Source organism: Aptenodytes forsteri, unplaced genomic scaffold (genome assembly GCF_000699145.1).
Source record: "Aptenodytes forsteri isolate BGI_AS27 unplaced genomic scaffold, ASM69914v1 Scaffold123, whole genome shotgun sequence".
In the NCBI taxonomy this organism is placed as follows: domain Eukaryota; kingdom Metazoa; phylum Chordata; class Aves; order Sphenisciformes; family Spheniscidae; genus Aptenodytes; species Aptenodytes forsteri.
In genome coordinates, this window is record NW_008794408.1 from 2,181,503 (window position 1) to 2,189,408 (window position 7,906).

Sequence of the window (7,906 nt, forward strand, 5' to 3'; positions counted from 1 at the left end):
TGATCTTCTTTATACTTATGTTTCACATTTTCTAGTAAAGTGCTGGATATTCTAAAAGTGAAGTCCAGCCAATGCCAGAAGTTTGGAACACAAGACATTCATTACTAAATATGTTTTGAAAGGATACACTGTTCATATATAACTCCTCAGTTGTGTGTCTTTAGAATCAAAATTCAAATAACTCGCAAAGGCAATAAATGCAGTTAAGCATTCATTTTACATTCAGTGAATCATAAGTTATCAAAATCTGTAAACATGAAAGGGGGAGAATGTAAAATTACTCAGTAACACACGACCCCAGAGCAGTAAGCAATCTCCACTACTCAGCTCCTCTTTAATGTGAAGCCTCTTTGCAAACAGATGCACTAGAAAATGATCTCTCTGATGCTTAGTAAATTAATTTCAAATAGACTTTATTAATACCAAATAGGTATCCTTATTAACAACACATATTACGAATGTGTAAATATCACTAGATTGCCATATTTATCAGAAATAATAAACTGCAAACATTTAGCATAACATTAAAGTCATTACTAGACTATACTAGGGTGGGTTTTTTCTTACTCTGAACAGTCAAGAATCATGCATAATGTAATAGCATATTTTGCAGCTGCTAACAGCAGGCCAGATTGCAAGAGTTATTTTAAATGTGTTTTTATTAACAAGAGAAAAAGGTCTTTCAACTGATCTGAAGCAATTTCTGAGAGAAAAGCTGCAGAGGCTATCATTATAAATTGTAATGGTAAATGGAGAATCCTGGCAGAGAATGTCCTAGGAAACTGTTTTCCCCAGTATTTGATCCATATTTACTGAGGACCTGATCCAAAGCACATTTGAAAGTCAGCTGAAAAGCTCCTGCTGAAGCCAATGGATTTTGGACCAGTGTTGGAGTGCAAGAATAAGGTAGTTGAAAATATCCACAGGGGTTTGGACTTGTCGTGTATATAACTGGTGTTAAAATGAGAGATGAGACTGAACTGCAAATTTTGATACGATGTGGAGTTCTTTTGGATTTCTTTCCCTGTTCAACTGCCCCCAATGGCCCTCAAGGCTTTGAATCTGTGGTTTGATTCAGAAGCATTACAGAAATAGATGGCAGGTATGAAGTGCAGCATCTGGAGGCTTCTGTAGACCCACCACTAAATCTTAATTCAAATATCAGACCCTAGTTTATTAAATCCTATGGGTTAATAATAGAAGTAGCTCTTTAACAATACAAGGATAAAAATTTTATACAGGAAATCAGATGACCAGAAAACATTGGTAGTGAGAACATTCACACTCAACAAATGTGTCGGACCTTCCTAGGAGCAAAAACAGAGAAGCCAGCTCATTCACAAACGGGCTTTTTAACATTTAGCTCACGTAAGAGTGAGACAGTTTTGTATTATCGGTAGATTCACTCATCTACCTTATATAGACTAATATAATGTAGTATTGATAATATCGAATTATATATATTAAGCTGATTTTCTATCAGAATTAAAATAATAAAAGAAGAATTATGCTTTGCAGCAGTACTTCTTTGCTATTGAATCAGTGCTCATGCTGTGGCTTCCATCTGCAGACTCTCCCAAGCCCCTCTTAAAAGTTTTTATCTTTAAACTTAGGCAAATTAGGTAAGATTCATCTACAATAGGATAACTACCTAATAATTAATTGTTGGGTAAAATGTACGTTTTGAATTAAAACTTTTATTCCCTCCTTTTCATTTTTTTTCTCCCTCAGTTATTATTGTCACAATTATTGTTAATGCATTTCATATTATTGAAGATATGAATTCGCAATGTGCTATCTGTATTGCATTGTGCTTTATATGCTTATTGTATCATGTATTTAAGATTTTAAGTAAAAAATAAAAAACCTGTTACACTGAGAGGCTTTTGTCAGGGGCTGGCTCCTGGAACTCTCTTTGGGAGGATCTCATGCCTGAGAACTGACACATAGTTTCTAGTGTCAAAGGAGACAGACTTTGTTAGATTAGGATTCAGCTTCTATTAATGCAAATCTCTAAATAAGTCTAGGGATCTAGGGATGTCTATTTTTCCTGTTGACTATAAAGAAGCCCAGAACGAGTAGCTCAGATGTAGATAAAAAGCTATGTGTGTTCAGCCACATGAACCCCACTTCAAGTGATGTAAATTTACCACTGTCTGTTGTCTGATGGTCTTCTCGGAAGGGGTGATACAAATCCCGTTCAAAACTCTACTCCACATATTCAGGAGCAGTTCCAGCAGAGAGGAAAAGGAATGAACAGGACACCTTGTGCACTGCAAGATTTTGCAATTCTACCAATCTGAAGAGGTAGCATTGTTCCCAGAGTGCCATTGCTTGCCCTGAGAAATTGTAAATTCTGAGACAATCAGGATAACATTTTTAAGCAGGAATTTCCTAAAGGGGTGCAATCTTTGCCAAAGGTAAGGCATATTAAAAAAGGCACTCACTCTACATAGCCTATCGATAACCAGAAACTCTCTGGAGCCTGAGAACAGGTATGAAGGGAATATCAGGCAGCTAACTGTCAAACAAAGAGTTTGTGTGGTGGTTAAACAAGACAACAGTTTTGTCTATAATGCTGTGTAAGAACAACACTTGTAAGCATGGTATGTTCTGCCTCCCATTCATTTACTGTATACACAATAGCTTCCTGGTGCTCTTGTCCGTGAGTTCCCAGGTATGCTGATCAAGCAAACATGAGAGAAAATGTAGGCTTCCAAACGATCTGCAGGGTATGTTCCGCTGAGTTCACACTGACAGACTGTTCTGCATGACTCACAAACTCAGTCTTGACAGTTTGCCCTCAAGCCACTGATTCGGCCTCAACACATCATGTAGACATACTTGGTCGTGGTCTGGAAATGAATGGCTGTTGGAAATGTTACGCCTTGGCAATGTTCCCACTGCAGAGAGAAAATCCCTAGCCTTTTTAGGAGTTGTGTAGGAATAAATGATTGTGACCCAGAACTTTAGATCTAAATCAGACCTAAACTTAAGGGAGGGCAATAGCAAATTTACAGCTTAGTCTCTTCTGTAACTTTAAGAATATTTAGCAGTGTGACTTGCTTAGCATCATGCTGTATACTTGACAGTCAGTGACACAAATGTATTTAAAGGCTCAGTCAGAAGACACAGTCTGGTTGAAAGTCCATCATGGCCCTTGTTCACTCAATCCAGTGGGCAGCACTATCAAAATAGCATTTCTGCTGCTGGTATGAACAAACAAGCACTTGTTCTTTTTTGTTTCTCTTTTTTTCTTTTCTTTTTTTTGGGGGGAGTGGGGGGTGGGGTGTGCTTACTCTTTAATTTAGAGTATGACAAAGGGCCTGGACAACATTTTCTGGATTGCTGTTAATGCAGAGTGGAATTGAGAGCTAGTTATAGCCCTTGTGACTTTAACCAGCTGTTGTGATTGAGCAGAGACCTTCCTAATTCATTCTTCATCATCCTATATATGTTTTTGTTTGACCTAATTATGTGTGACTGCAGGTGTCAGTCTTTCTTAATGTACTTGAACATAAGGTGTTCCAGACAGGCAATCTACAGAGCCTTTTGTTTGCTTGCTCTGTGTTTCACTGGTGGTTTAGAAACTATACAAAGAAAAACATTATTTTTTCAAAAATCAAACTTGGTCATTTCTGGGTAAGCTTGGTGCTATAAGGCCTGAAACAGAAGATAGGGGCACTCTGTTAGCATCTGTTGTGTAGCAAGGTAGTTAAATGGAAGAAATCATTTAGCAGACAGACCATAGCAGACTAAATTTACATGGCAGCTATTCTGTAATGTTGGAAGGGTTTTCTAGTAAAAAGAGCCATACTGTAAAGCTGGGGTATATATGGAGTGTCTACACTAGTGAGGTCAGGATGCGCAATGATACGGGGGATGAGCTATCATCCAGATTAAAGATGCGGCTTGCAACATGGGATTGAAGAAGACAGGACAGTGCTCCACTCAGCATCCTATAATGGGATAAGTGGTGAAATCACACTCAACTCCACTTGTGCCAAAATATGTTGCATGGATGGTAGGAGGGCAGTATCCAGCTTTTCTACCACTCACTGGAGAGATGACGACTCAGACTGCATTGTAGATATCTAAAGTGGAGTCAGAAGAATCCTCCCCTCCTTGTTACATGGTCTCCCATTGCTCTTTCTCTCTCCAGTGTGCTCCCCCTTCTTTCATGATTAAACTCACTTATTTGATTAATCATTTGACAGTGAGAAATTACCACTCTCAGACAGCTTGCTTTTCCACATTTCTTGGAGTGATGAGGAAATTTCACATGTCTATAAAGACACCTAAAAGTTTACTGTGGTCGTTTCTATTGAATCAAAATCTGAGAACCCTCAGCAAACATTTTGTTTAGGGTTAAGGCAAAGTACTTTCATGTACAATATATTTCCTTGTATTCATTTACTATGTATTTTATTCTTCCTGTAGACTATAGCAAAAAAATCTTCCACCAATGCACATCCTTTCCCTTAAACAACGTGAGACTGACTTTGCTTATACTCGGCCTCTGTCACTGGTTGCATCAGCCAATCCTCACCAAATGCCATAGCAGATACTCTGCCTCTTGGGCAGCTTTTGTACGCTGTTTTGTTATTTATGATCCACATACCATGCTGAGGGGACGAGACCCTGTTCTATTTATAAGTGCAAGCAAAATTCTGCTGCTAAATTCTGCTGATCCCTCAGCACTTCTGTAGCTGTGCTCACAAACAGGCAATCAAACCCGTCAGCGATGTATACAAACTAGCCCTTTGCAGCAGAGATACGTGTAACAACTCTGCTCTGGTGAGACCGCACCTGGAGTACTGCGTCCAGCTCTGGAGCCCTCAGCACAAGAAGGACATGGACCTGTTGGAGCGAGTCCAGAGGAGGGACACGAAGATGATCAGGGGGATGGAACACCGCTCCCATGAAGAAAGGCTGAGAGAGTTGGGGTTGTTCAGCCTAGAGACGAGAAGGCTGCGGGGAGACCTTACTGCAGCCTATCAGTACTGAAAGGGGGCTTATAAAAAAGATGGCGGCAAACTTCTTAGCAGGGCCTGTTGCGACAGGACAAGGGGGAATGGCTTTAAACTAAAGGGGGGCAGATTTAGACTACATCTAAGGAAGGAATTTTTTATGCTGAGGGTGGTGAAGCACTGGCACAGGTTGCCCAGAGAGGTGGTGGATGCCCCAGCTGTCCCTGCCCACGGCAGGGGGGTTGGACTAGATGACCTTTAGAGGTCCCTTCCAACCCAAACTATTCTATGATTCTATGATTCTATATATGGAACACCAGAATCCTTTTGTGGTAGCTGTCTTGTTTTTATAACAGGGCATGCAGATGGTAAAGGTGCGTTCTGTGTTCAGCATTACCTTTTCAGAAATCAGCTACTGCTGACTGCTTACTGCTTCCCTTAGTATGGGAACACCTATGGCAACAAATGAGGAACCTGGTGTTCTAGATATGCTATGCATAATGCCTTCTAGCAAAGAGTTAGTTTGGATTCACTGCAGACAGTTTTGACTGTGTATCTGTGAGGGCCCTCACCTGCCGCTACTGAAGGGAACTAATGAAATGCAGCACAGGTCAGTGAGAGGGAAGACACAGGCAGGCACTTCAGCTGTCGCATAGCTTTTGTTTTGGTATTCTAACTCACCAGGATCACTCTTCTGTCTTAGGAACAAGAAACACTTGCTGCCATGTGTGTTCTGTTTTTCTGAAGGTATCAGTGCACTTTTGCAGCTCTAGAACACAGCTATCACCGGGAAATATTTTTGTTGCTGTGGTATCTCAACTGTAGCACCGCTTGTACCGTTTAGCAACGCCCCACACACCCCAACTATTCCTTTTCTTGCTTCTCTACAGTATGGCTAACTGGGCGAGTCTATTGTCCTAGACCACCACTACAAAGTCTTTCCTACTATTCATCAGGATTAGCTCTAATGTCTACCTGTGGGGGAGAATCTGGTGGCACATTAATCTGATTCTGCTGCTAAAAAGATAGCATATACACTGCTGCAAATACAATTTTACCTAACTGTGCTCCTTGCCACCATCTAGTGGGTGGCTGGACATTTTGTTTATCCCTATAAATTACTGGGTTATCTTTTGGGAGAAGCCACAGAAATACTTTGCATATGTGCCATACTTAAATGTACTTGTCAAAGATAGCTTCACTGCTAGCTGGTTCAATAATGTATATATCTGCTACATGTTTTCATCATAAATATACTGCTAAAAGTCAAATATGACAAGTCTTTGCTCTGTATTTAGTTTATCAAAGCTGTCTTTGAAAACCTTAGTCCACTGAAAGCCCATAGGAATGCATGCACTGTTTTTAGATGGAGCAGGACTTGCCTCAACTTTGCATTTTACTTTTATAACAAATCATATTGCATATGGACCAAACATAAGTATATGTTTATGTGTATACAAAGAGAAACCAAGTCATGATGCCTTACTCAAATCTACTTCCGACCTCAGTCAGGCAAAATTATTCTCTGGCTTTTCATACATTTGTGCGTAAGTTCCCCTACAGCCTTTCTGGACTTCTACTAAACTGAAAGCTTAACAAGACAGAAGAAAAAATGGATGCAGTCTTAAAAATACGCGTACCGGGCCAGTAAGTGTTTTGCTCTGCTGTCCAGCCACAATCCTGTCCTCCTGTTACACCAACAAGCACTATCCCTACTGTGGAAAATCTTCAGCTGGGTCTAGCAATACAAATCCAATCCTCCGAAATCACAGTCAGTTGTGTAATAGACATTGAGTTCTGAGAGCCACAAAACTTCCACTCTCTTGCAGTGAAGAAGCTTAAAATCTCTAATGTAAAAACGCCAAAGTCACAAAAACTGCAGTGTACTATATGAATACAACAGAAAAGAATAGCAGTATGGCCCATGCTCAAAAATAACAATGAAGTTATCAGGAGATGGTTAAAAAGCTGTTCTTATTCCTCTCCAAGCAGGTTTCCAGAGAAGATGTTTTGAGCAGTCGTTACAGTCACTCACTCCTACATAAATATAAAAAATGTATATATATATATATGTGCATGCATGTCTGTGTATAAATGTGTCTACACACATACATACATTTACATACACTTCATCTCCTATCACCTACTTTACCTATTTGGTACCTTATTCTGCTGTAAATTACACACCTGAAGTACTGTCCCCCTCTGATAAGCTATGCCTTCTCCCCTTCTTCTCAGCTTTGTGAAAGTGGTACAGGTAGGGATTACTCTGTTTATGTCATACATTAATATAGCTCTATACCAATAAAATAACTTTTTTTTTCAGCCTTATTTTTATGGATCTTTGCTGATTTGGGATTTTGCTCAACTAGCAGAACAAGAAACCCAATGCAGAAAATAGCAAGCTGAATTCAGAAACGGGAACATTGTTTTCATGATCAGTTGCTTTTTCTTTCCTGTAGTCCTGAAAAATAAAATCCAAGAGGTGCTTTCATCCAACTCTTCCATTAGTAAGCTTATGCAAAAAAAAGGTAATTGTCACCCTGCTGTATGGCACACTCAGATCAGAGAGGTAATTAACTTTAGGGGATACAGGAATGATGGTAAATCTGCATTTAAATGGTATTTTTAGATACTATTTAAATCTCCAAAATTTGAGCATGGATTCCTTATCCACTGTCGTGGTCTAACCTCAGCCAGCAACTGAGCACCACACAGCCGCTCGCTCACTCCCCCTGCCCTGGTGGGATAGGGAAGAGAATCGGAGGAGTAAAAGTGAGAAAATTCGTGCATTGAGATAAGAACAGTTTAACAATTGAAATAAAATAGTAATAGTAATAATAATAAAAGAATATACAAAGGAAGTGATGCACAATGCAATTGCTCACCACCCACTGACTGATGCCCAGCCAGTCCCCGAGCAGCAGCCCCCCCGG